This window comes from Pinus tabuliformis, chromosome 3_2, assembly GCF_031772625.1.
Source record: "Pinus tabuliformis cultivar Carrire ecotype Pingquan chromosome 3_2, CPIR1, whole genome shotgun sequence".
In the NCBI taxonomy this organism is placed as follows: domain Eukaryota; kingdom Viridiplantae; phylum Streptophyta; class Pinopsida; order Pinales; family Pinaceae; genus Pinus; species Pinus tabuliformis.
The window spans coordinates 994,609,881-994,617,505 of NC_142302.1; positions in this window are offsets into that span (position 1 = coordinate 994,609,881).

Consider the following 7,625-nt stretch of genomic DNA (forward strand, 5'->3'; position numbering starts at 1 on the left):
CCTCTACATCTAGGGGAAAACCCATGGAGATCAATCCACCAACCAAATAAGCAGAGCCTAAACCCAAGGGCGTTGAGGAGATTTGACCCCGTGACCTCCCAACAAGTGAGGTACTTAGCAACGGGAACTCGACCAACTAAACTAACCCTTGGGGCTATTATGAATTGATACCTATAAACATTTATCAACCGTTTAATTTATATGGTTGCACTAGTAATTATTGTTAATTAAATTAAAATTGCGAATGACCTGCTAAGAATTAGACAAGCCTATCTGTGTAACTGCATGCCCAAAAAACCCTAACTCATTTCTTATGACAATTTCTCATATAATATTTTTTCGAATTAATCAATTTAATTAAAAAAAATTATAATTACTTTGAAAAATAATATAAATAGTCATTTTTTTTTTTTAAATTTATGAATATCAATAAAAATATTTTATATAGATTAAATTTGTACCATTCATATAAAAAAGAGCTTATTTTTATTAAAAAAATATATATATATATTTTCTAAATTAATTTCAATTAATATCTCCTTTTAATTTTAATTAATCACAAAACGAACTATTCATAAATTCTACTTTTAATTTCATAAATTAAAAGCATACTATGATTTTTCCCTAAAGCCGGTGTTATTGAGTTTTTAAAAGATATTCCCATATAATTGTGTTGAAGTGATTGGGAAACATCTACTCCTATTTGCACATGCTTATCTTAAACCTCATATTAAAAAAATAGAATTAATCTTAAAAAATAACTTATTTAGTTTAAAAATAATAATTAGTCTGAGTGATTTATAAGTTTGTGTAAGAAATTTGGGCTTGATGTGTTTTAAAATTGATTTTGTTTTACTGAGAGTTCATTTTCCTCTGATGTAAGGAAACAAGTTAATGACCCAAGTCCCAGAGACATCTTTGAGGAGTGAAAGCCTAACCCTTTATGAATTACCAATGGGTAATTACATATGGCATGGTTTTCCTTGAATAAAATGATGAGTTAGTCTGCACTCACAGATCGCAGCCAATAATATGTGTCCTTATTGTTGATTTCGACAACTAAATTATTATAAATTTTCCCACTATTTAGAAAAGAAAGAAATTTTTATATGAGAAATTTGTATTGTTTCTTTGGAATTGGCTTTAGGAATAATCACATCATCAGTATTCGTTAGTCGAAGTTTCGAACCCTCTAATGTGGTTCATCATCAGGACCAAGATGAAAAAATCAATTTGTTCAAAGGAATAAATAACAAAGATGCATCCAGTTCAAGAACTAGCCGTTAAAAATAAAATTTAATTTTAATTAACAAAAGAACGTTAAGGAAGATTTTAGTTGAATATAAATAATTAAAATTAGTTAGGTCAAAGCAAAGAATATAAGAATGTTAAAGGGGGAGATTAGGTCAACATTTAATAAAATATAAATTTAATGGTAAATATATAATATAAATTTAATGGCCAATATATAAGTAAGAGGTGAAATTAAAATAGGGGATTTAATTAATAAAAAATGGGAAAATAATTGTCCTAAATAATAAAATAAAATATTATAAATTAGATTAAAGAAAGGAAATTGACCAAAATTTAGTTTTACAATGTTGTTGAAAAATATATTAAAATTAAAGAAAATGACCTTAAGTTGACTAAAAGTGGAAGAATAATAATAAAGTAGATTTATAGATAAATAGGGAAGAGAATATAAAAATAAATAAATGTATAACCAATTTTAATAATAAAATAAAAAATTAAATAATTGATTAAATAAATAAACAAATATCATAAGGACAATTATAATATATAAGAAACACAAGGAAAGGTGTAGGAACACATAGGATTAAAAAAAAGAAAAAGAGGGGAAGATTGCAAACAAAAATAAAAGGATGTAATATATGAAAAATATAAACATAAATAAATAAAAAGGAAATAACAAAACGATGAGGAGGAGAGGACAGGGATCTTGTTAGGTCCATATACTACTAGTGTAGTGCCTTATTGTTATTAATGCAACTCCCTTATTGTATTGTTGTGCACATGTAGGTCTCATATTGTTATTATTGTGCCCCATAGAAGCTCATTATTGTTATAGTTGTGCCCTTACAATATTATTGTTATGTCGGCTTTGATTATAATGTGACGCCTTAGGCTCCTATATATAGAAATGAGGTTTTTTCATTTGTATCATCTAAGAATTGTTCATTTGTGTAATGTAAAGGAGGTTGCCCCATCTGTTGGGTTGTGTTATATTCCTTCCACGACTAGCCTGCGTAGTTAACCGGGAGGTTAGAGAGGGGTCGGAGCCCCCCTTCATTGCGCCAATTGTGTAGCGGGGGGGAGGTGGGGTCACAGGGGGTTTGAGGTGTACCCGTAACCCCAATTTATGGGGTTTGGGGCAGCGCCCGGAAAATCCTAGTTTTGGACCCTATGTTAGGTTGGGCAGACCCACCTATGGTTTTGTGCATGATTTTCGCACATGTTTTTTAGACGCAATGGTTTTCGGTCCATGGTATTAGACGCGATGGTTTTTAGTCCATGGTATTGGATGCTTCGACATGTATAAATATGTATTATAACATTGAAATGAATATACTGAAAAATCAAGCTGGTAATCTCGGTTTTGGAATCCAGGGGAAATATCTGTGTATATGTGTTTTACGTGTTATTGTCTCGCATTGCTTATTTTTTGTGTTTTAGAATTCGTATGCACGTAATTTTTGTACGAGGTTAAAACCTACATTTGGTGTTAGCGTTGTTTTGGCTTCAAGGGGACGCCTTTATTGCTGAGGGGTTTCGCTCGGGCCTGTGGTAGACCTTGTTCAGTGAGAGATCTGCGAGATCAATTCTGGTGTTGAAAGAAGATGACGAGCAGTGGAAAGATAGAGATCGAGAAATTTAATGGTCAGATTTTTGAGTTGTGGAAACTCAAGATAGAGGATTTGTTGGTGGATAAAGATCAGTGGATCGCGGTAGATCCAAGTACTAAACCAACGTGAGTGTCTGATGAAGAATGGAAGATGTTGGATTGGAAGGCAAAGAGCACAATACAATTGTGTCTCAGATTCAGTATCACTGAATGTATCAGGGGAAGCTATGGCAAAGGCTTTGTGGGACAAGTTAGGGACTTTGTACCAATCTAAATCTCTGTTGAATAAACTGTTCCTGCAGAAAAATCTATATAACATGAGGATGAAAGATGGAGACTTGGTGACAAAGCATCTGAACACATTTAATACTGTGGTAAGTCAGCTAACATTTGTTGATATTAAAATTTCACATGAAGATAAGTGCATCAATTTGTTGTGTTCTCTACTAGATTTGTGGGATAGTCTGGTTATTGCAATAGGTAGCAATGCAACTGCCTTGTAGTTTGATGAAATAGTCTCAACCTTGTTGACAGAGGAGACGAGATGGAAAAATATGGAGAGCCAGAATGGTGATGCCTTGTCTGTATGAGGACGGTCCCATAATAGACACAAAAATAAGTCATTGAGTGGGAGATTTAAATCTAGAGGGAGATCTAAATCTCCAGGAAAACCTGTAAAGGTGGTGTGCTGGAAATGCAAAAAGGAAGGCCACTTCAAAAGGGACTTTAAATCTAAAGCTTCTGACAAAGGAAAGGGATCTGATGAGGATTCTTCTGCAGAGGCAAAAACCACCTCAGATGAAGGTGGGGATGTGTACTTGGCTTCTTCAAGTACACATGTAGATCATGAGGCATGGTTGATTGACTCAGGTGCACCCTTTCACTTCACTCCCCATAGAGAGTGGTTTTGCGAGTATGAGAAATATGATGGCGGTGATGTCTTCTTGGGGGATGATAGGAAGGCTAGAATCATTGTTCGTGGAAAAGTAAAGTTGAAGTTGCAAGGTGGAAGGTTTAGAACACTTTCGGTGTTTTGAATATTCCTACATTGGCCAGAAATCTGATTTCTGTAAGCAAGTTGGATGATGCAGGTATAAAAAAAATGTTCGAGAAGGATACCTGCAAAATGGTTTGGGGAGCACTGGTATTGATGCGAGGAGTTCGGATTGGAACTCTGTACAAGCTGCAAGGTAGCAGTGTTATTGATGGGTGCAATAGTTTTGTGGTTCCTGAAAGTGGAGCAGAAAATATGGTGGTCTCTGGAGAGAAGACCATGTTGTGGCATCAAGGGCTTGGACATATTGGAGAGAAGGGCCTTTGAATACTTCATGGTAAAGGTATGGTAGAAGGTATGAGTAATAGCTCTCTGGATTTTGATTTCTATGAAAATTGTGTATATGGGAAGCAGAATCGAGTGAGTTTCCCCTATGGTAGTAAGAGGGCGAAACAAATATTAAAACTTGTACACGGTGATGTGTTTGGACCTGTGAAGGTTCTATCACTGGGTAAGTCTGTGTACTATGTATCATTTATAGATGAATTCTCAAGGAATACATGGATATATTTCCTTAAGAAGAAATCTGAAGCCTTTGACATGTTTAAAGAATTTAAGACTCTCATGGAAAATGAGACAGAGAAGAAGATAAAGGTGTTGAGGACAGATAATGGTGGAGAGTTTTGCAGTAAGGAATTTTAACAATTCTGTAAGAAGTGTGGTATAGCACAACAGAAGACTACTCCATATACACCTCAACAAAATGGAGTTGTAGAAAGAATGAATAAGATGTTGATGGAAAGGGAAAGAAGCATGCTCAGTGGTGCCGGGTTAGGACAAGAATTTTGGGCAGAAGCGATGGATATTGTATGTTACTTGGTCAACAGGTCACCTTCATCAGCGTTGGAGGATAAGACTCCACAAGAGGTATGGATTGGTAAGAAACCCTCTCTTTCACATCTGAAGGTATTTGGATGTGATGCATATGTACATGTTCTATAGGAGAAATGAACCAAGTTGGATAGTAAATCTGAAAAGTGCATCTTTATTGGGTATAAGGATGGTTTAAAGGGTTATAAGCTTTCGAACCCAATCACACGAAAGGTTCTGTATAACCGAGATGTGGTGTTCAGAGAGGTAAAAGATGTTATTAAACATGAAGTCCAAACAAAGGAACCTGAGAAGATAGAGATTGAGCTAAAGGAGGAAGAATCAGACTCTACAGCAGAAGAGGAATCAGAAGAAGAAGAGCCATAAACTCTGGTTGTGAGAAGATCAATTCGAGAAAGAAGGCATCGAGAAAGGTATAGTCCATCTGCTTTCTATTCAAATTTTGCTTTGTCTGTTACTGATGATGATCTCAGATCTATGAAGAAAGCAGTGGATTCAGAGGATGGAAAACTATGGAAAGAGTCCATGGTTGATGAAATGGAATCTTTGCATAAAAATGAGGCTTGGGATCTAGTGGAGTTGTCTGCTGGAAGGAAACCGATTGGCAGCAAATGGGTATTCAAAAAGAAGACAAATGCAGAAGGAAAAGTGGAGAAATACAAAGCTCAGTTGGTAGCAAAAGGTTATTCCCACGTGTCGGGAATTGATTTTGGTGATATTTTCTCTCCTATTGCCAAGGTAACTTCTATTAGATTACTTTTATCTGTTGTTGTTGCTTTTGATTTTGAGGTAGAACATATGGATGTGAAGACAACATTTCTTCACGGGGATCTAGAAAAGGAAATCTACATGAAGCAACTTGAAGGCTTTGTGGTGAAGGGTAAGAAAGAACTGGTATGCGAGTTAAAGAAGTCTCTGTATGGGTTAAAATAGTCACCAAGAATGTGGTATCAGAAATTTGATACATTTATATGGGGACTTGGCTTCACCAAAAGCAAAGCAGATCACTGTGTGTATTTTAAATTAATTGGTGACCATGTTATTTATCTTGTCTTGTATGTGGATGATATGTTGTTGGTTGGAAATGACAAAGAAATTATCCAGGATTTGAAGACCTAGTTGTCCTCCAAATTGGACATGAAAGATCTTGGTGCTGCAAACTATATTTTGGGCATGAAAATTAAAGGAGATCGAGCAAAGAGGAAGCTATGGTTAAACCAGAGGAAGGATGTCGAGACAATACTGCAGAGGCTTAATATGTAGGATAGTAAACCGGTGAAGGTTCCTATTCTTGTAGGTGTGAGGTTATCTGTTGAACAGTATCCCAAGACACAAGAAGAGGAAGAGGACATGTGCTGAGTTCCATATGCAAGTGCAATCATTAGCTTGATGTATGCAATGGTCTATACTAGCCCATACATTGAACATGCAGTGGGAGTATTGAGCAGGTTTATGTCAAAACTAGGGAAGGAGCATTGGACAACAATGAAGCAGGTTTTTATGTATTTGTGTGGCACCAGTAATTATGGTTTGTGCTGCTACCAAGGAAGACTAGGATTGGAAAGAATGTTAGATATTCGTGGCTTTGTTGATGCAGACTGGGCTGGAGATCTGGATCAAAGAAGATCTACAAGTGGGTATGTGTTTAACCTATTTGGAGGTGCAGTCAGTTGGATGAGTAAGAAACAATCTGTAGTGGCACTATCAACTACAGAGGCAGAATACATGGTAGCCACTCATGCAAGCAAGGAAGCAGTTTGGTTACAAAGATTGTGTTCAAGTATGGGGTTAGTACAAGGAGCTATAAGGATAGATTGTGACAGCCAAAGTGAAATTTTCTTGGCAAAGAACCCCGCATAGTATTCAAAGAAAAAGCACATTGATGTTCAATATCACTTTGTGAGGGATATCATAGAAGACAAAAATATGTTGCTGGTAAAGGTGGAGACTTTGAAGAATACTGTAGATGCATTGACAAAATCTGTGAGCTCTGAGAAGTTCTCTTGGTGTAGAGAGACAATGGGCATTTCAGGGCTAGAAAAATGCCTAAGCTCTCTTGTGGCCCCCTATGGAAAGAAAACAACAAGTGGGAGAATGTTGGGTTGTGTTATATTCTTTCCATGACTAGCCCGCGTAGTTAACCAGGGGGTTAGAGGGGGGCCAGAGCCCCCCTTTGTTGCGCCAATTGTGTACCGTGGGGGCCGGGGGTCACAGGGGGTTTGAGGAATACCCGTAATCCCACTTTATGGGATCCAGGGCAACGCCCCATAAAATTTTGGTTTTGGACCCTATGTTAGGTTGGGCGGACCCACCTATGGTTTTGTGCATAATTTTCGCACATGTTTTTTTGACGTGATGGTTTTCGATCCATGGTATTGGACATGATGGTTTTCAGACCATGGTATTGGATGCTTTGGCATGTACAAATATGTATTATAACATTGAAAGGAATATAATGAAAAATCAAACTGGTAGTCCCGGTTTTGGAATCCAGGGGAAATTACTGTGTATATGTGTTTTATGTGTTATGCTCTCGCATTGTTTATTTTCTGTGTTTTAGAATTCGTATGCAGGTAATTTCTGTACGGGGTTAAAACCTACACCCTCAAAGAGTATTTTGAATTCTTTGATCTATTTCTTCTTCTATTTCGTAAGTTGGTTGCATAACATTTAGTATCAGAGCTTGGAATTCGAGGGTTTCACTGCTCCAAACATACCATCGTGGAATTTCGCTATAATTTTTTCTATGAAGTTTAAGAAGCTAAAACTAAAACCCATTTGAGAAAAAATCTTGATGAACCTCGTGGCTGAATTTTAGATCTTGGCTTGATATATTTGCGAATATATGTGATAAGGAATTTAGGGTTTTTGGAGGCT